This window comes from Cryptomeria japonica, chromosome 7 (assembly GCF_030272615.1).
Source record: "Cryptomeria japonica chromosome 7, Sugi_1.0, whole genome shotgun sequence".
Taxonomy (NCBI): Eukaryota; Viridiplantae; Streptophyta; class Pinopsida; order Cupressales; family Cupressaceae; genus Cryptomeria; species Cryptomeria japonica.
The window spans coordinates 288,125,687-288,147,293 of NC_081411.1; positions in this window are offsets into that span (position 1 = coordinate 288,125,687).

The following is a 21,607-nucleotide window of genomic DNA, read 5'->3' on the forward strand; positions in this document are numbered from 1 at the left end:
GAGTTTATTGCTTAGATGGATATGTGTATATGTACGCATTGATGAGATGTTTCTTATATGCATGTTTTGATGATGATACTGACATATGAATGCAGGTTTATATATGTATGATTTGTTTTGATTTTTTGATGTAATGCTTTTATGTATGTAATGCCATGATGATGATGTATGCTTATGATAATTTATGAACAGGATTTTGGTGTTTCCTATTTTGATATAATGATGAGATGATTTATGTAATGATGAGATGATTTATGTGATGATGTTAATGTAATGGTTGAATGAATGATTTTATGTATGGATATGCATCTAGATGTTTTTAGATGAATGTAATATGGATAAACAAAATGTAAAGTACAAATGTTTTATATGATAATGTTTAAATGAATGCTTATGTATAATGGATATATATAAAATGGTATGAACCAATGTGTTTTGGAAACAAATGGATTTATGATTCTAAATGCTTTAAATATGATTTAAGTACAAATGATAATGTGATGACATTATAACTTATGGTTTTAATAACTGCACCTTAATGCAATTAAAAAAAAAGAGGATAATGAATGCAATGTGAATGAATCCTAAAATGAGCATAATAAGATACTTAGTTAATGAATGAATGCACCTTTGAACTATAAATGAATGTATGGAAACAATAAATGATAAAGGATGATAAAATGATGATGGATAATCGACACTATATGAATGCCTAGTAAATGGATCAATATAAAGACAATTTAATCCCACGAATGGATCTAATTATTTATGATTGATGCAATGATGCAAATGTTTAATGAAAATTAATGTCCAAGATGAACTATATGCAATGTTAAGTTAAAAATGACATGAATGTTCTTAATGCGAGATGCAACTAAATGCGATGATGATATGACCATGAGGAATGCAAGGTTTTTGAGACTTTGCATGATGCATTGATGATGTATCAGAGTACTCGGTCATGATTGTATCCAAGACCAGCTTTTAATGGTCACTTTTTGCATAAAAAGCCTATATATGAATGAGTGAATGGATGGGTGATATGCAACGGAATGCAATTTATAATTAGATGAGATGAAATGACGATCCATAGTGCTCTATTTTCATCATTGAGCTTTAAAATGTTGGAAGAGAATACAAGCATCTTGACATAATGATTCAAGATGACTTGAGTATTCCGTTCATGGATTTTATATAGCAAGTTAATACAAATGACTTGATATAAGGGTCAAGTTGACCATAGTATTGCTTGTGGAACAGACAAGGATTATCTCCATTCATGCATGACTTGGATCGTCCTCCTTGATCTTAGGCTGATCATATCCTGAGACAAGTGCATACTGTACTAAGAGATAAAACCTTTATCCAATTTGGATGAGGAGGAGCCAAAGAAAGAGCATTGTACCTGCAAACAAACAGTATATTCATAAAGAATAAAGAATAAGGATCCTTGGTAATGGTTCATGCCCATATGGTCGAGGCATACGCTGTAGTTAGCAAGCCGTAATGATCCATGACTATATTTGGCATAAGATCACGTAGCTTGGTGAACTTCCCAGGTAGACACCATTAGTACATGCACCAGAACTTCATCGGAAATAATGCACAAACAATACAAAACAATGTTGAAAGATCCCGATACAGATAAATGAATGATTGTACTCACAAATCAACCAAGTATTTGAAAGCTTAACATAATTTTCTTGTCAAAGAAAACATCACTTTTGTCTTTGTTTTGGTAAGGAAGGATGCATCCTTGTTGAAGACAGTTTTTGAGTGTTGATGTTGATTGTGTGGTTTGATTGATAAATGGTCTTTGTGTGAGTATTATGTCAATGTTTGTTTTGGTATCTGCATGGATGAGTATGTACAAGGTGTTGCCATGTTTTTTGTGTGATTACCGATGTGTTCTGATGTTTTTGGATTTTGTGTTGTTTTGAATGTTTTTGGTATTTTTGAATTGTTTTGAATATTTTTGGATTTTGTTGAGACAATTTCCAATGTTTTTTGTATTTTGATGATTGTTTGAATGAAGAACTTAATGAATCATAAGAAAATGTAGAATCCACTTCCATCAATAGGTTAAAGGCATTGCCCCCAGTTTTAGACATGACTATTAAAAAGCGGGATGCAAGATGTATGGAGTACTATCATAATTGTAGATGAACAACAAGCCATGGTTCTGGATGGATGGATGTATGTATGAAGTAGATGTGATCGCAACAAGTCTGAAAGACAATGGAGCTATAGCCTTTACAAGTGGCACCTGTTTGCCAGGTTTTCACCATCGTACTTACCCAAGGTGCCACCGAAGTGGTTGTTCACCGTTTGGATGCATGATTTTTCTCTTACTCTTTTTGGTGTTTTTGTATTTTCTTCAGGACATTTTTCTGAATGTTTTTGGTATTTTCTGGTATACAGGGGAGCCTGATGCTCTGTACACCTTAGGTATAAAACCATTTGAGGTGCATGCTGTTGATTGGATCTGCAAGCGGTTCTCCTTCTGATGTAGCCAAGTGATATGCCTCGGACCCGAACATAGCAGTGACAACATATGGGCCTAGCCAGTTTGATTCAAACTTGCCCTGATGTTCTCTGTTTGGTTGGTTGTGAGGATTCTCTCGTAGAACAAGATCACCTACCTCAAATGTATGAGGTCTAACTTGGTGATTGTAGCTTCTGCTCATGCGCTGCTGATAGGCTTTGAGATGATTGTATGCAGCTTGTCGCTTCTCATCAAGTAATTCTAAGTCCTAAAGGCGTGAGACTCTATATGCTTCATCATCGATTAGATTATGCAAAGGAAACCCATAGTGATGGTATCTCAACCTCAATAGGTAGGATAGCTTCAGCACCATAGACTAATGAGTAGGGAGTTGCGCCAGTAGGGGTTCGAATGCTAGTTCGATATGCCCATAGTGCTAGATTCAGTTCAACATGCCAATCATGACCGACATCATTGACTGTCTTCTTTAGGATCCTCAATATGTTTTTATTTGATGCTTCGGCTTGACCATTGCCTTGTGGGTAATAGGGGTGGAAAAGCGATGTTGGATATGAAATTTCTCACAAAGTTCACGGACATCCTGATTTTTGAAAGGAAAACTATTATCTGTGATGATGGACATGGGCACACCATACCGGCAGATGATGTAGTTGAGGATGAAGGAGGCAATCTGCTTGCCAGTGACTTGGGTAAGTGGAACAGCTTCGATCCACTTGGTGAAATATTCGGTGGCGGTAATAATGAATTTATGGCTGTTGGATGAAGATGGATGGATTTTACCCACAAGGTCAAGGGCCCATTGACAAAAAGGCCATGGTGTTGTGATTGGTTGCAGTTCCTGGGCTGGTGCATGTATCAGGTCGCCATGAACTTGACATTTCTTGCATTTTCTGACAAAGTAATAGGAATCCTTTTCCATAGATGGCCAATAGTATCCATTGCGTAGGAGTTTCTTGGCGAGTGATGGACCACTCGAGTGAGTCCCACAAATTCCCTCATGGACTTCTTCCAAAGCCTTTGTTATCTCATCTTGTTCCAAACATCAAAGGAGAGTACCATCAAGACTGCGGCGGTATAAGGTTTCAGCAATAATGGTATATCGAGCAGTTTGGCGAATGAAGGTTTTATGTTGGTTATTCGATTGGTTGGGAGGAAGGGTGTGATCGTGAAGATAGGTGTAGAATTCACCATACCTTGGGGATTCAGAACCGACAAGGCAACATATCATTTTGGATTCGGGGATATCATAAGTGGGGATCCAAAGCTGTTCTACCAAGAACTCATAGCGTGTTGAATTCTGTGGAAGATCTAGTAGAGATGCAATGGTAGCCATGGCATCAGCAGCTCGATTCTGATCTCTTGGTATCTGCTCGAAAGTGAGAGTAGTAAATGATGTCTTTAGAGTGTCCACCATTTGCTTATATGGCATGAGTTTATCATCCTTGGTCTGATATTCATCAGTTGCTTGTCGAATGACCAGTTGGGAGTCGCCATATACTTGTAGTTCTTGTAATTTCCATTGTACGGCTAGCCTGAGTCCTGTGATCAAGGCCTCATACTCTGCTATGTTGTTGGTGCATGGAAATGTGAGCTTGTAAGACTTCGGGATGCTATCACCTTGAGGTGTGATAAACAGAATGCCTACCCCCGAGCCATGCCTAGTGTACGAACCATCAAAGTATAGTTTCCATGGTTGTGCTGTTGTGATCATGAATATCTCTTCATCTGGAAAATTGGAAATGAGAGGATGATCGCCTATGAGAGGTGCATCAGCCAACTGATCTGCAATAACTTTCCCTTTGATAGCTTTACAGTCTACATACTCAATGTCAAATTCACTTAGAATCATCACCCATTTGGCCAAGCGACCTGTCAATGCTGCTTTGCTGAGTAAATACTTGAGTGGATCAATCTTTGCAATGAGTTGTACCTTATGTGTTAACAGATAGTGCCTTAGTTTAGTGGCTGCTAAGATTACTACTAGGCAAGCTCACTCAATAGGTGTGTAATTGAGTTCATAGCCCACTAGTGTGCGAGAGATGTAGTAAACAACACACTCTTTTCCTTCTGTATTATGTTGTGCTAGTAGTACACCCAATGTTGTACTTGTTGCTGAGATATAGAGTAACAACGGTCTACTTGGATTTGGTGACATCAGCAATGGTGGATTCATGAGATAGTCTTTAAGCATCTGAAATGCTTGTTGGCATTGGGCATCCCACTGAAAGTGGATGTTCTTGTGTAGCAGGTGTGTGAATGGGTGACACTTATCAGCCAATTGTCCAATGAATCTTCAGATGGACTGAAGCCATCCTTGTAATGTCCTTAGCTAACTAATATTCTTTGGAGGTGGCATGTCCATGATTGCTTTTACCTTTGTTGGGTCGACCTCAATGCCTTTGTTTGAGACGATGTATCCTAGAAGCTTCCCGGAGGTTACTCCAAAGACACATTTCTTTGGGTTGAGACGAACATGGTATTGTTCCAGTCTATCAAAGATTTTATCTAAGATGTGGAGATGCCCTTCTCTGGTGAGTGATTTTGCTAGTAAGTCATCCACATAATCTTCCATCATAGTATGCATCATGTCATGGAAGATGGTGGTCATTGCTCTTTGATAGGTTGCTCCTGCAATCTTGAGACTGAAAGGCATCACATTCCAGCAATATGTGCCCCATGGATAGGTGAAGGCTATCTTATGTTGATCTTCTGGTGTGATCTTTATCTGATTGTATCCTGAAAAGCCATCCATGAGTGAAAGCATGGCATGTCCTGTTGTTAGATCCCCTATGATGTTGATATTTGGTAGGGGGAAGTCATTCTTAGGACATGCCTTATTTAGATCCCTGAAGTCAGTACAAATGCGGATGCCCCCTTTTGGTTTGCCGACAGGCACAATATTGGAGATCCATTCTGCATAATCAATTGGTCTAATGAAACCAACATCTAGGAGTTTCTTGAGTTCTGTTTTGACTAGCACTGCAATCTGAGGATGCATCTTACGAAGCTTCTGCTTGACAGGTTTGGCTCCTTCTGCTATGATAAGGTGATGCATGACTAAATCAGGATCAAGCCCAGGCATGTCCACATATGACCATGCAAAGTTGATCTGACGCTTCTGGAAGAACTCTATAAACTTAGGTTGTTCTTCTGGAGTGAGAAGAGATGCCAGATGTATGAGATGAGGATTTTCAGGAGTCCCCACATTGTACTCTTTGGTTTCCTTGATGAGAATTGTTGATTGTTCCTATTGTGTACTAGCAGGGAGAATGTCAAACCCTTCATCCTCAGGCGCCTCAGAGAGGTTTTCACCATTGGATACACTCTTTCCTTTTACTTTTGTCGGATCAAACAGTGCCATAGTGTGGTTTTCACTGGAAGATCCATGTTTTATTGTTATATTTTTGCAGCTAAAAGGTTTGGCATCCTCCCCGAAGTATGCTATGCTATTAAGTTCAATGGTGAATCCAGCTTTGTGATCCCCGCTTTGTAGGTTATCCCTTAATTCCAAAAAGTCAATGATGGCCTCATCATTTTGGAAGAAGTCAAGACATGGGGGATTTGGTTGGTTCCATTTGATGAGTTCAGGGTGGATAATGGGAATTACTTCATCGATTAGGTTAAGTGTGTTAGATGTATCAGTGAGGGTTAAGATGTTATGATGAAGGTCATTAATGGTACTCTCCCTGTCAGAATCAGGCATAGGATGAGACGTAGGGTCTGTGAAAGATGTTTCTAGTTCAGGAACCCAAGTGGTCTTTATCTGTGCTTCTCCGTAAACAAGGATGTCTTTGCATGGTGGAGGTAGTGGTGCATCTTCCTCATCTGAAGTGTTAAGCTATACATAATCAAATTCCCACTCATGTGAGTCGGTCTCTGAGTCACTTTCTAGCATCTGATTACTATACCACACTGGGATGTCTTTTGAGTTAAATACTGCAGGTGTGATTGGTTGATGTACCTTTGTAGTGACCAGTGCTGCAGGTAGGTCAATTGGGATTAAGGAATCCAATACGGGGAGTATCGGTAGTGTTGATTCAATTGCTTCTGTTGGAACTGCTGGTGCCATAGATGCTGCTGCGGGCTTTGATACAATTGTTGCTGCTAATGGTACTATGGATGTAATGGCTACTGCAGATGGGATTACTAGTTTGATTGGTGGAATGAGTGTCATTAGTGATGGTTGTGTTGGGGTTTTGAGCCTCAGTGGGGCAGTTGGGATGGTGCTTGAGGCTACTTTGATAATGAAAGGTGTCCTTTTTGCAGTAGGCTGACATAATGGTTTGTTGGGTTTTCCTTTGAATTTGAGCTTAGGGAATATCTCCTTTTCAAAGCCTAGGCATGTATTACCTTTGGGCTTTAATTCTGGCAGCAGAGGTTCATGTCATCCTTGTTTGCAATATCCTAAAGCACTCTGACCATCATACCCCATTTTTTGCATAATGAGGAGGCCTTTGCCATACTGATCCATAGGAAGTCTAACTTGTGGTATATCAGTGGTGATGGGATCTTTATAGATCCAGTCTGCTAATTCCTCCTCTTGGGTTTCTTCTTCTTGACTCTTTCCAAGGATGAAAGGTGTCAAAGCACATGCTGGCATGACTAGTGGTTGCTGGAGTAACTATTGTGGTTTACCATGTGTTCTAGGAGAAGTGGGCATTTGTCCCACACAAAAGAGTTGACTCAAGTTGTATTCCCCAAGACCTTCCTCTGCTATCTCCATCTTAAGCTTTTCTTGCTTTGGTATAGTGGTGTTTGAACTGACAAGAGAGGTGGGACTTATATATGATGTGGAGGAAATGGCTTCTCTATTATTAGGAATAGTAATCTCTGGTTGATGGCTGATATTATGGCAGTACGCAAAGGGATTTGCATCGCCCAGGATTGTGATCTCTACACCGTTATGTGGAAACTTGATACATTGATGGTAGGTAGATGGAACGGCTTGCATGGCATGTATCCAAGGTCTCCCTAATAGTAGATTGTATGGTAGAGGAAGGTCCAGAACCTAACAGATGATGTGCTTTACTATAGGCCCCACTCAGATTGGTAGTACCATAGCTCCTTTGGATGAACACTCTACATCATCATAGGCTTTGATTGTGATCTTCTTACGAGGATCCACTGATTCTACCGCATATCCCAATGCTATGACCAACTGTAGTGTACAAATATTCAGGCCGGCTCCATTATCTATCAAGACTCGCTTGATCCTATGCTGGTTAATAAAGCCTTCAATGTGTAGTTTAGCATTATGAGGTTGTTGGAAGGAAGAGTTGTCACTTTCGGAAAAAGTGAGACAAGGTGATGACTTTAGACTTCCAACCATGGCTTGAAATTGGTCTGCATTCAGATTTGCAGGGACTGACGCCTCTTGGAGTGCTTGATCCAAGATAGTTTTATGAGAAGGTGATAGGTGCAATAGCTCTAAAATGGATATAAGTGCAGGCATTTTATCTAATTGTTCCACAAGATTGTACTGCTTTGAGATGGAGGTGGTGCCTTGTGGAGCTGCCTTTATGGTGACTTTACCGTGATGTGTAACAACATTGCAATTTGAGTTGGGATTTTTGAAGGTTATTGTTGCAATTTGTTCACTGGCATCATACAGGTGATTTACAGTGTAATTATACGCAACTTGTGTATAATCAGTGGTATCAGTGCCTCGCCTGGAAGTGGAAGGACCCCTTTGATCTTGTGATGGAAGTGGATTTTTGAACATTAGATGATCTTTATTTGTTGTTTTTGGGTCATGTCCTTCAATTTCAATTTCTCCTCGGTCAATAAGATCCTGAATAAGATCTTTTAATCGGTGATAATTACTTGTCTTGTGTCCTCTTCCTTGATGCAATTCACAGTGTTCAGTATCTCTCCACCATGCCGGTTTGACCTGAGGCTCATAGTTTGATAGTTTAGGTAGAGTGACCAAATTTTGAGAAATGAGTTGTCGCAATACTGTTTCAATGGGTTCCCCTAAGGGAGTGTATGTGCGTTTTTGTTTTTGCTGACGAGGTCTAGGTTCATCATGAGATGTGATGCGACCTTGATTCGAAGGAATATTTGTGTTGTTCTGAGGTGGAGGATTCTGTCCTGCAAACCGAACCACAGGTTGTGCATTTTGGATAGTGCAGGCATCCACAACCCCATCATTGACGATATTCTTGTTTTTATTCCAGAAGTTTGGTTTATCACTATTGAAGTGTGGGTGAGGACCATCTTTTGGTTCATTAAAGATTTTGATGAGTCCTTTCTTGATAAGTTCCCTTTCACATTTCAAACCCTTGGTGATCCTATCATTAAAAGAGTCTGTGTCTTTGACATCCAAGTGAAATTCCATTTCTTCGTTTAAGTTGGAAATGAATATTTCCACTAGTTCTCATTCAGGTAACTGAAGAGAACCTCTGCTAGACATTTGATGCCATCGTTGTAGGAATACTGAGAATAGTTCACCTGGTTTTTGTTTAGTGTTGCACAGATCAGCCATGGTAATGTCGCGTTCAATGTTATGAGAGTAATGAGCTAGGAACTTCTGGATGAGTTCCTCAAATGTTCTAATGCCACCTGGTAGTCGGGAAAACTATGATGTGGTTGTTCCTCCCAAGCTTTGGGGAAAAAGGCGCATTAGGTAGGTGTCTTCATATGCCACTTCGAGACAAGCAGAATGAAATTCTTTGACATGATCACGGGGATCTCCCTTTCCTCTATATTTTTCAAATTTGGGTGTTTCGAATCCTCATGGAAAGGGTGGCATATAAAGATTCCTATCAAAAGGATAGGGACATATGTCATTGAGTGAGAATTGGTTAGTTTTGATACCACTATGAAGTTTTTGGGTGAGATTCTTGACTTGTTGCCGCAACATCTCCATTTTAGTTGGAGGAGGAGGTGGTGGGTTACCTCGAGGAATGTTATATCTGATGGGATCTCTACCTCTTTCCTCTTCATGGCGACTTTGTCTTTCAGATGCTTGTCTTAATTGGGCAAGATCAAATTCAGAGGGGAGTTTTGCTCCTTCTTGAGTGAGTTTTAAAAAGTGAGCATCCGCATTGTTCCTGAGTATTTCATCAAACAGTTTGTTAAAGAGAGGGTTATGCTGAGCCCTTTCTATTGTTGCAGGAGTGGGAGTACTTGGGTTTTCGTCATTTGCATTTACTCCAAGTGCTTCTTGAAATTCATTGAGATTTTCTTCTTCTTCTTCTTCTATTTCTATTTCTCGTTGCCTTGACTGTGATCGGGTTTGAGCCATTTTGTTTATGAGCTTTTGTTGAAGTTGTGTGAAAATGATGATGAGTTTTTGATGAAATGAGAGATTGATGATTGGTGAAGTGTTTTGCATATGGATCTCTAACACTTTTAAGGTGGATGTAACCGAAATTCCTTCTTTGAATTGCTTGCTTGTTTGATAAGATTTTGAGGTGATAAGGTGTAGAGAAATCTGAGATGTGTTACATATTTAACTACCTAGTAATGAGAGGATTCACTCATGAACTAGTTTTAACCTGCGTAAATGTGTCTCTTAGGATGAGCTTATCCTAGATGTAGAAACAATCTAAAAAGTGATGTGAAGTGTTTGATTCAAGCAATATCTAAAAGAGAACTTTGGGACAAGAACCTCTTAATGTTTTGAGAGTTTGGAATGAAGTGCTGATGAAGTGATGATGTATGAATAAGATGATGGATGAAATGTTTTCAACTTCAATAAAAGCTTTGTGTCACAAATGGAACAAATTCTACCTCTTCCCTTTCGGGCGTTGGTGGTATTTCTTGAGCTATGTTGTAGGTGATACAAATGTTTGGGAAAAAGTTGGGATTAATCTTACCTCCTTGGTTTTTGTGATAACTCAGAGCTCTATATTGCATAAAAGCTCTGCGGTTCAATGATTCTGAATCAAATTCGTTTGTTTTGCCTTGAAGGTAGAGACGCATGTGATGCAGAAAAACTCTATGGGAGACAAAGATTTGTCTATTGATATAGAAGAATTTCCTCCTTTTGATCAAAGCCTTTGAGCTTAATGGTCTTCTTTTCATGTTGATATTTTGATGATGTGAAGAATGGTCATAAAATTTTGACTCTTTGTTGTTTGCACTTTGTTTTTTGTTTTTTTGTTTGTTTTTGGTTGTTTTGAACAATGTTTGGTTGGATGAATACTTTGTTTTGAAAGTGATTTTTTGATTTTTCTTTGACAAGAAAACAAAGCAAGCACACAAACACAAGAATGTAGCCTTAAAGGCACAAATGAATATGGGTCTAGATCAACCCAATCCTTGGACTTGTGTATGACCCTTCCTTTAGATGTATTTTAAGGTGTATTTCCAAAGCCTGAAGTCGGCTTAATTTGCACTTGGTCTTTAAAATGAACACACTTCAAACACTTTTTATCCCTAAGGTCAAATGGCCAGTTGTGACAAATTTAGCCCACATCTTGATATTTCTTCGACTTTGGTACTACATACCTTATGAATCCTGCCGTGGTAGGTAAGGATGTGATATACTAAGTCTTGCACAAACATAACAAATAGATGATCTCTATGATGGGGGAGTCACTACTTTTATCAAGCCACAAGTGACTTTTTAAAAAGCTATGTTTCTACTCAAGGAAATATATATGGTGAGTATCTTGGGAGCAAAACCATCTATGCTCTTGCACTAAATTATATCGCAAATATCCTCAATCAATAGAACGGGTGGGCTACTACTTAAAGGTGTTTAGTCATGTTCGATGTTTTTGGACATAAGTTCATTCTGCAATGACTCACTTAAGAGTCTTCTAACTGGTGGTGGGGCCCATTTGTCCTTTCGGCTAGTTACACTGTAGGAACAACTATACCCAAGGCTATAGCTTTCGCTCTCACCTGATTTCTATAGCGGCTCGAAGGATTTACCGCTCGAAGTCGTTCCCAAGAGTATCAATCCCTTGGCAGGCCTCTCTTAAAAAGATAAAATTTGAGTGTTACTAACACTTTTCTCTTGCACCTAGGACCACGAAAGCCAAGGGAGAGGATAGTGTGTGCTAGAAGTGGGACCACTTGACTAACCTTTTGCACAAGCATGCCAAACACAAAATTCACTTGTTCCTTTTAACTTGTCATTGCAATGTGATCTAACTATTTGGAGATGTTGCTCCAATAGCCATGGTGTTCTTTTTAACTTCAAAAGCAATGTGTTTTGTAATCTATAAATTGGAAATTCTGGTCAACTTAATGAAAAACACATCTTTGCTTGAAGTAAAATTGTTTTTGAGCTTAAATGGAAATGGCTTGTTCTTTTTAGATTGCCCAAAACAAAATGTTGATTGTAAATTTCTTTAAGTTGATGCAAGAAAATAAATTTTGTTTTGTTGATTTTAAGGACCAAAACGAAGTTTGTTTTCTAACTTGCAAGAAATAAAGTTTGTTTTGTTCAACTTTTAAAGCACCAAAGACAAGTGACCCTAACTAGAAAGCATGAAAATTTTCTTTGTTTCAAGTTTTAATGCACCAAAGGAAAATTTGTGATTTTTAATGGTGAGTTTTAAACCTGCACAAACAACAAATTGTTAGTAAAATCTATGTCCAAGGGGGGCTTCCACAAGCCTAAAATTTTCACTTTTTTGATTACAAGGTGATTTTTACGACATTTTGTTACAATAGCGCTAGTCTGTGTTTAAACAGAAGTGCTATTTAACTCAAAAGTGCTAAAAGAATGGGAAAGATAGAGAGGCAAAAGCGCTGAAATATTGTCAATAGCGCCAAAAGAATGACAAAAGCGCCAAAATAGTTTCAAAAGCGCTAAACTTTAGAACATAGCGCTATTGTAAGAGCAATAGCGCTAAAAGAATAAGTGTCGATAGCACTAGAACGTGTTCAATAGTGCCAAAGCACAACTTGTGTGACATTTTCAACATTCAGACATGTTAGTTTGCTAAAAAGATGATATTTTTGGTGCTTGGATTTACGTCGGGTTCACCAAATGATGCCCTGCAAAATGGACAAGGTTAGTCTAAGAGAAACAACACAAAACACACAAGAAACCATTAGTGTGATTCAATCAAAAACTAATCTAAACAGGCATATCAAGAGAGACACTAAAAACATGAAAGCATATTTAACTAAAGAAGCAAATATGATGAGGCATCTCCAAATGCCTCTTAGCATGTTCTTAGCTCCTTCTCCCTTGTTCCTCTCCTCTCCAAGTTCCAAAATAGTGTAGCTCTCAACAGCTTTTTGCACTATGGATGCTTATGGAGGATTGAGATTGTAGTATTGTGCTCCAAATGTGAAATGAAAAGCTAATACTATGCTATTGATGCTAAAATGATTGATTTTATCCAAAATGACAAGATATTAGTTAATTATGCTAAAATGCCTATAGCTTAAATGCATACAAGTTTTCAAGATCTGGATTATGAAGAAATGGGCTCTATTTATAGGAAAAATGGAGCAATGGATGGTTGAGATTGAGCAATCTCAACAAGGGTCAGGATTGAATGATTTCAAATCCATGTGAGGGCTTTCAACCCAATCCCATGATGACAAGTGTCAATGCGAGATAGGTTGAGAGGAGAGGGAATAAACATTAAATGCTTGATATGACCTTGGGATTAAAGTCAAGGTTAGTTGAATGAATAAATTCTTTATTCAAAGAATAAAGCTTTTATCCAATGGATAAACTCTTGTGCAAATGTGAAATGGATGAATATGGTCAAAACAATAAATGTTTGGGGGGACAAGTTTGAAATAACCATAAATGGTTATTGAAGAGCCATAAATGGTCATGTAAGAGCCATTAGTGGTCTTGGAAGACTTTGGGGGTTAATTTGTTGAACACACAAAGCATTAAATGCTTTTCAAAGACTTTGGAGTCTTTGAGAAGTGACTCCATTTTGCTTAGGAATGTGACAATGATTAGGGGATGGATTAGGCTAATTAGGAAGGGGTTAGAAGAATCTAGAAGGGGTTTAGATTTTGCAAGTGGATTTGGTGGGTGAGGGAAAATAGGATTTTATTAAAATAAAAATTCATTTATTTCAATAAATGTGTGCAAGTTGCATTTGTAGGAAAATGCAAGTGGGGGGGGATAATGATTTAAATAAATGTTTTATTTAATTTATTTAAAAGAGGAAAAATGGGATTTAATTAAATAAATAGATTTTATTTAATTGATTGGAATTTGATTTAATGAATTAATTAAAATAAATTGAATAATTTATTTAATTAATAGAAGAATGTTTGGAGATGAATTAATTAAATATTAATTTAATTAATTGATGGCTAGTGGATTTTTAATCAAATAAACAGCGTTTATTTATTTAATTAAGCTGGACAGATTTGTGTGACTACAATATCTATATCTCCATTGACTTGATTTATGACCATAGCCATTGAAAGTATAATAATACCATGAAAGTTGTAATTCATCTTATTTACTTCAACTGGATTATGATTCTATCTCATAATTTGATTTCTAAAGTGATTTTGTTTATGACCAAACCTCTTGCAACTATAACAATGAATTCTTCTACAGTTTGGAGCCTTCCATCCAAATTTATTGCATTTAAAATAATAACCATTAAAACATGGGTACCTTTTCACATTGGGTTGACGAATCGATGGCCTCCTTGCAATAGTATTCTAATTCCAGGATTTCCCTTTATTTTTTAATTTCTCCTTCACTTCGGCTTTAACTTCTTTGCCTTTGTCTTTGTTATCCGAGCATACATTGGGTTAAAATCCAAGTTCGGTCTTGTCCAAATTAACTTTCTATGTGCTAATCAAATATTCTAGAGCTTGTTGCTATCAAGGACCTTGTTTTCTAACTTTTGGGTTATTCATTTATTTCTCTATCTTTCCACATTCTTCAGATTTTATCTTGATTGTTTCTTTCAGGGATTGCTTTGTCTTGTCTTTCTCTTCAATCTTTTGCATTAAATTGTTAATAGTCTCATTCACCTGCTTCAACTGATTGTTAACCTTCTTATGCCAATTTGGATTTCCATATTTTATCTCTTAGCTTCTATACACACATTCATTTTCTACCTTAAAATTCTCTTTTAATTCCTCATTCTCTGATTCAACACTTTAGAAATCCTTAAGAGTTGTCTGCAAGTCTTCATCCAGCTAAAATTATCTGGTCATGCACATAGGTGCCATGATTCAACCAATATGGATCTCCCTTAAGTGGTTAAGCTTCCAAGCAAGGGACCAAAGATCTGATACCAATTGTTGGATTTCTTGAAAGGATAAGAATACTAAGAGGTGGGAGTGAATCAATATTCCCACAGATTCTAAAACTTAGAAAAATTAAACCTTCTATTAAAAATTCAAACTCATCAATTAAGATTAACACACATGAAACAACAAATGTAGAACACACATGAAAAAAATAGCAACAAAAGTTACGCTAGAATTTTTATGTGGAGAACTAAAATGGGAAAAATCATGGAGAGTGTTAACTGTCAAGAGAATATAACTAGTTATATAGAGTTTTAGAAAAGAAGTGGCTCACTACCTAAATACAAAAATGGATCACTATTAGAATGCTCACTACAAAGATACAAAAGTGGCTCATTACTAGAACACTCACTACAATGGAAAAGATTGAATTGAAGAGGATTGAATCTTTGAATGCATCAGATCAGTTCCAAGGTGAAGCTCAGATCACAATTTACAAACCTTACAGTAGATCTAGTGGAAGTTCTCTGTACAACTATCCTAAAGTACTTTTAGAAAGTCTGGTCGAGAGCTTTTGCAATACTGCAACAAAATATACACTCTCACCCTACACCAACTACCTTTGTTGTCTACACTTCTCACTTGCCACACTACTTCATTCTTCATACTTTCATCTCCTATCCATACTTTCCATATATATTGGAAAGCTTCAATGTCGGGATAATATGTTTCCCTAGCTCAACACATTATACAGTAAAACTTTAAACATAAATAAAACAATTACGTCAGCCTCTGCAAGATATTCACATGCTTCCTTTTTCATAACTTATTTGTTGATGGATATACCGTGACTACCAAAATGGGACAGGATCATTTGGACCTAAAGATACTGACCCATTATCACAAAATTCAAGCATCACATATCCAAACTCTGAAGATATAGATTTCATGCATACCAAGAATACCACAACATGAAACATGAAGAGATACAACTGTCATAAACAAAATAGATAATGCTCAAACATGTAACTGATACTAGGACCAAAGAAAACACAACTCAAAATTTTGGAGATAAGGATCTTCCAAAAATCAGTCCATCTTACTAAAATACATTTCAGAATGCACAACACTTGCTCATAGAAAAAATTGCACATATCGACTAAATGTAACATCTGAATCAAATCGGGTAACTAGACTGACCTCAAGTTACTGCATATGTTGATCGGTCCAAACTGAATAACTAGTTTGACATCAATGACAACAATATTCACACAAGTCTAACACTTATGATCAAACAAGAGACTCATATGTCATGTAACAAAGTAATGTTCACTCAATACATGCATGAAAAATTGAACAAAGGATGGAAAATTTAAATTTAAATTTTGAAAATTGTAATTAAACAATGCAAAATTTTCTGAAAGTGATTGATTGACCAATTAATGAGGCAATTTGATTTGTGAATTTGAAAGATAAATGCTCTAGATCATAACATAACATATAATAAAGATTAGATCTGAAAATAGCTTTGAAAATTATGCAACCCAAAAATCAAATTAATAAATTGGGGTTTTTGTAGTTTAAACCACTTAATTTATGTAATAAGACCTACGAATGCAGATTTAATAATTAAAATGTTCCCAAATCAGATATAAATATTATTTATCCAAATTTAGACAAACCACAAATTTTATTTTTAAATTTAAAAATTAGTGTTTTTTATGAAGCCTCTAAATTTTTAAAATTTAATTGGAAGTTAAGCTTGTAAATAAAAATTTGAATTTGAATTTTGAAAAGACCTAGATCTAAAATAATTAATTTAAATTAAAACAACCCACAAGCTCAATTTTAAATTTAAAAATTAGGGTTTTTTGTGAAATTAACCTCTAAATTTTTGAAATTTAAAGCTTGTAAATGAAAATTTGAATTTGAAATGTGTAAAGAATTTAGATCTCAGAACATAAATAAAAAATTAAGGTGTAATAATGTTAGGTTCACCAAAATGTAATGGTGAGATGTAGGAAAACCACTAATTTTGCTTAGAGACCATCACATTAGGGAAAGGTAGGAATTTGATACATCTAAATGTTGTAGATCTAGATTTTAATCAAATTTGAGGGCTGTTTAATGTGACCTCTTCTTTCCCTTGATTTGAATTGATTTATTAAAGATGTTGAAATTAGGGTAAATATGTTGAATTGAAGATAAAAATGTGGAAATAGTAAGCTACAATCATGGGATCAAGCCACAAACCTGGATCTAAGAAATTCAAGTATATTCAAACCTATTCCTAGAAAGAGATCCTAAAATGTCAAGACCATGTCACCCATGCTCTAGTCCTCCCGAACTTTTCACACTCCAATGGGGGATGGATTCGTCACTATGAATAATGGTTATTCTAAATATCAGAGCTTCGTACCTATTTCCTACACATAGAAAGAAGGAGAATAATTTGGGAATAGGGTTTTGCCTAAGTCAAACCCCAATTTAGGAATTATCCTTGAATGAAATATTGTAAATACTGAAATAAGTGATGGAAAGTTATACCTCAAATCTGCAATGACTAATAATGATGCTTTTCTTCTTGAATTTAATCACATATGTTGTATGAAATGACATGAACATGAAAAAACCTGAATCACATGCACATACTTGCATATGAATGATGAAATGTTGCTCCACAATAATTGAATGAAGAATATGTATCCTTGAGGATCTCTAAAAATTATTGATGGTGAATGCTTCAATGCTTGAATGATAGATTGCTTGAATATGGATTGTTGGATTCCTTATGATTGTTCTAGGATGATGAAATGAGGGGGATGGACTCATTTTATACTTGCCTATCAAAAAATATCTTAATTTTCTGACCTAGGCTGACATGGAGATCGCATTCCCACTAGCTTATTATGACTATTAGGAGGGGCCAAAATAGGGTCCCATTTGAGAGGTCTAAGGCATCACACCCCAGTCCCTTTGAGGACCATTGCACCATGCCTTAGTCTTATCCTATTCTAGGCCTAGAATCAAGGTCCATGTGATGTATTAAGATGAAGTAAGGCTATATTTGAATGGTATGAATAGAATTAGGCCCTAGTTTCACTTTGGGACATGAACGTTGAGAGGAGGGATAAAATGTGGACCAAATTGTAAGAGAGTATAATTAGGATGCCTCAAAATCAAAACTAACTAAATTTTTGTTGGTAGTGTAAGTTTGTTAAAGTTTACATGTTGCTAATTTCACTTATTTATTATTTGGACTTTCACTACAAACAAATAAGATTTTTTAATAGTTTTGTTATTTAATTGTATTCTACCAAAAAGTGGCATGTGATTCTAAGTTTTCATCTTAAGCCTAGTTTTGGTACTTTCTAGGTTGTTCTAAGATGTAATCAAAATTACTTTATATAGAATACTTGGGCTTCCTAATTTGACAAGATCCTACAAAAACTATAGAAAAATATTATCACATACAAAAGCCATGAATAATGAATTTTTAATAGGATTTTTTTTTTTCATAGAGTATCATTTTTGAGTTATGGAATAAAGAATTTTTTTTAAATATGTTGAGTGGGTCAAATTTGGGGTTTGTATATAGTTATAGTTTTCCATTTTTTGTAGCTTGTTAAGAATCATTAAGTATGGTATTGGGAATTATTCCCAAGTTGGGAAAGCTCATTCTTTTTATTTTGAAAGATATTTTAGAAAACTATTTGTGTATCCATTTTGCTTGTTTGTTTAGAAATTACTACTTATGTTAGTATATTTTAGTATGAGAATTTGTCAGAGCAATGGTGTTTTAAAAACACTATTAAAATTATTTAATAAATTTTTTGGTAAAATACTCTTTTACGCTCTTTTATTTTGTATGTGGTGTAACCTCTATTTATGCTTGATAATGTAAAATTTAAATTTAAGAATTTATAAATATTCCCAAAAAGGATTTCAAATGCAAATCATTATGTTTTAGCAACAATATTTATTAGATTATGAATACTTTTACATACTTATTCTAATAATTTTAGATAAATTTAGAGTTCAAAAATTGAACTGCTATGAAGGGTGGTCAGACACCTAAAGGACTAAATTAACTCCTCTCCACTTGGTGTAAATCTTCAGAGTCCTCTAATCTACATGTTTACTCACTAAGGGTAATAATGTGTACAAAACTCGTTGATACTGATAAAAATATTTTAATTATGAAACCTTAAAGGGCAGGTCATTGAGACCATCTGAAAAGATTTGTGTGTTGTTTGACTGGGATGTATACATAGTTGAGGGATGATAGTGCAACTCACAAGCATCTTGTATAGAAAAAAACACATAAGACCATACCAGAAAGTATAGAAATAACTAGACACAAACATTTTAAGCACTAAATGTGATAAAACAAAGATAAAAAGATTAAACTAACTGAAATGAATCAATAAAAAGATAAAGATGGGACAAAGAGTTTCACAAGAGGCATATAAAATGAAGCTTCTCACCAATTATAGTCCACTCTTGTCCAAACTTGTACAAAAAACAAGGAAGAACAAAAATAGTGGGGCTATGATTAAGATGTTTTCTATAAAGAGACCCCCATTTTAGTATTTTCACCTACACGAACAATCCAGATAGATGGATTGATAAATGATGATGACGAAATGACAAAACAAAGAATACAAAATGGAATGATAAAATGGATATGATTAAATGAACAATCAAATGAGTGAGAGGGAAATAAATCCCTTCAACACAAAAAAGTTGAAGCTTGCTAGAGTGAATACAAGCACAAACCCTTCAAATGCATGAATATTTGATGATCAATTTAATAAAAAAAAAAGTGTGATAATAGTGGATGGGATGTAGAAAAATTAATAATAAAACCTTACAAATCACAAGGATTAAACCATACAACTTAAGATTGTGAGAAGAGAGTCAATGAGAGTAAAATGCATAAAAATGACAAGATAAAGAAACTAGTGAGGTGTTTAAACTTTTGTGGGTGTAGAAGGAGGTATTACACTACTATAATTAGCACATATAATGTCTTAATAGCCACCTTTGATAGGTGTATTTGAGGAATGAATGTGTAGTGCATGAATTTTTTTGTGATGTCCATGTGTTCCAAAATAAGAATACTCTAAATAGTTGGGAAATTAGACAAAAAGGATAAAAAACGGACTTAACAAGAAGATGAGGTGGATGTTTGGTCAATATAATAAGTTTAATAGGATTTAATTCAATAATATCTTAAGTAACTATGTGGGAAGAAATTTATACTCAACCTACTCATTTACAATAAGTATTAGAGCCTTATAAGCTTTGGTTCTAATTATTTTTATTGCTTTACCATGGGAAAGTGTTGGCGATTTGGAGGAATTGATTAAGTGTTGCATTGATGTTTTTTCATTGATATTAACACTAGCTATTTTGGCTGCTTTACCAGTATCCTTCTACTCCTGGAAAGTTGCTTGGTTTCTAGTTGGATTAGATCATGACAATCAGGTATGCTCTACTACGTTTGGTTTTTGGAATTTGCTTATTCATCCTACTCGGATTCATGTTTAGTCAGTTGGTTTTGATCTACTGATTGAATCCTGTCCTATATGTTGCCAAGCTTGGTTTGTTGTTCCAGTGAGGGTTTCACCGACAGATCTTTGTCGAAGATCTTTGATGTTATGCATAAGTGGTGTTGGTGCGGCTTCTAGTAGAGATTCAAAATGCTGATCATGATCATGTTGGAGACTTGGTTGATTGGGATCATTGCTTTAGCATGTGTGGACCTTGATTGGGTCTCAATTTATCTAAGTTATTGACCAACGTAATGTAACAAGTGGATTAGAATTTTTGATGTGTTTCTGGGATGTTTTATGGGTTGGATATTATTTGTTTAGTCTGAGGATGATATGTTTTGTAATTATATAATTGTTTTATTGTCTAGTGGCCGACCTTATTGTTTGTGGTCGAGGGTTTGTATATATATGATGTAAGATCTCATTGTAGATCATGTGTGAAAGGGATGAGAATGGAATGGAATAGGATTAAATAATGTAATAATCATTCATGTAAAGGATTTGCTTGATCATTGATGATCGCATTTGGTTTATGTAGGAGGATTTAGTCTTCCAGTATTGAGTTTAACTGGAAGTGAACTCAGGCATACGAGATGCTATCTTGGTAGTTCATTCATTCTTCAGGATTGTAGTCTTGATTTCTATATAGTGAGTGAGACTCCTGTTGTGATGAGCAGTGTTCTCTAGGATGTTGGACTTCTTTCAAGTGCATGCCCCTCATTTGTAATCACATACTTACTATAGAAGTATTATCTGGCTATGGGTAGGCTTCACAATGTGGTTTTTTCCTTTACTAGGTTTTCCACGTACAAATCTGGTGTCATGTGGGTGGTATTTATTCTTAAACTATTTCTTATGGTTAATTGGTATATATGTTATTTCAGTAATTGGTTTATGCATTTTCGGTATTGATCTTTTGGGTTCCAGTATTAAAGTTTAATTTCTTAAGGTTTTGGTAATCAGGTGACAACTGATTCACCCCCCCTCTCAGTTGTCTTCTAGTTATTTGAATTTTCTAACAATTTGTATCAGAGCTCTAGTCCTCTCTATAGAAGCTTAATCACTTGAGGAAGATCCTATCATGACTAATAGTTCAAGTTCATATGGTTCATTTGCTGCTATCTTTTGGAGAGATATTCTTAGGCTTGATGGAACAAATTACAGAGAATGGAAGACTCTGATGGAGACTCATCTTAGATGTCTCGGTAAGGAAATTTGGGAAATCATAGAGAATGGAGTTACTCCTTTTAATCCCACATTTGGCAATCCTTCTTTGAAAAACTTGGATAAGGAGCATGAGAATGATTGTAGATTAAGAGAGGTCATCTTGTGTGCACTTTTTGATCAGCAAATAATGGGATTAACTCACAAATCATCAGTAAAGAATATATGG